This window comes from Octodon degus, unplaced genomic scaffold (genome assembly GCF_000260255.1).
Source record: "Octodon degus isolate 3935 unplaced genomic scaffold, OctDeg1.0 scaffold00239, whole genome shotgun sequence".
NCBI classification, from domain to species: Eukaryota; Metazoa; Chordata; class Mammalia; order Rodentia; family Octodontidae; genus Octodon; species Octodon degus.
In genome coordinates this window covers 702375-703834 of record NW_004524815.1, presented here as the reverse complement: position 1 = coordinate 703834, position 1460 = coordinate 702375, and positions in this window count along the sequence as shown.

Genomic DNA, 1460 nt, shown 5'->3' with positions numbered 1-1460 from the left:
CGGTCACTCTGAAGTAGGAGGTCTTTTCTGCCCAAGCAAAGTAAAGCCATTTCTGCTGAATCACAGAATCAGGAGACAGAGTAAGAAGTTCAGGAATTGTCCCTGGTTTAGAGGCTCTGTGGCGAGAATACAATGTATGTGTTTCATGAGCAGGGACAGGGAGAGAGGAGATGGCAGAGGGCTTTTTCATGTCATCCTTGGAACAGTTTTGTGGATTGTGGCTGAAGCTGGCATCAAATGTTAAGATATTTGAAATTTCTGGGGGATGTGTGAATAAAGATTGATGGTGTTAGGGAGAGGGGTGGCTCTGCTCAAAGGAAGCCACTGCGGTGGTGAGGTGTGCAGCGCTCTGTTCCATTCCTACTATGGAGTCAACTGCTGTGCTTTCTCCTCTTGCCCTCTGATCCGGACACCAAACTTCACAAACTCTGCTTCCCAAGGAAGGAGGAATTGAAGGAAAAAGACTGAGGTGAGCAGGCTTCTGCCCAGGCTCTTCTTCTCAGGGCCCAGGAGGCTCACATTTACCTGTGGGTCCCACGCTTTGACCCTGACTGTGTGAAGTGGTCACAGAAACACGCATCCTTTCCCTCTGTGTTCTGATATTTCTCCTGCCCTTCTCCCTTCTGACCTAGTTATAGTAAAACTAAGAGGTACTTTGTGGTTTTCTATACTGTTTGCATGTTTTTGATACTTCTATTAAATCTTTCTCTAAGCAGCTCGCTTCTGGGCCAGAACAAAGGACACCATGGCTGGCCTTAGGCTTAGCACTGGGATCGCATCTTCATGCTGGCCTCCTGGGATCAGTTTGCTCATATGTTTAAGTCTAGGCAGTACCTGTGTTGGCTGGGAAATGGGAGACTGGCAAGACCCAAGCTATGGAGATGTCACGCTATTCACACAGCTGCAGTGTGGGTGGAGGGCAAGGCACTGGAAGACTGGTTGGGGTGCTGTGAAGAGGAAAGTAGGGATCTCAGGGATTATAAAAATGGTCAGGTCTTGCCTTGGGTGCATTTCTCTCATTTCTGGGAAAAAAAGATACCCAATGCCCCAGATTAAGAGAGGGAAGTTTATTTAAGTCACAGTTCGTGTGGATTTCAGTCCACAATCAGCTGCCTCCAAGACAGGGTGGCATCGCAGAAGGCCAACAGTTCATTGAAACAGAAGACAGAAAAAGCAACAAGAGCAAGAGGGAGGAGCAATGCCTTTTCCTTCCTTTTATTGCATGTCATCCACCTGCCCTACGGTGGGTGTAGTACACTTGCACCACCAGTCTCAGCAGTAGACAATGATCCAATCACGAAGTCTACACTTAGCCTCCTCTAAAAGTCCTGTCCCCACAAGTGGGGGACATCCAGACACAAATCATAACAAGTCTTTTAGTTCTGAAACCATTAATGTTCTACAAGACTTACCACTTTAAAAACTGAATTATAGCTTCAAAAGAATTTCTCTCCTTCCTT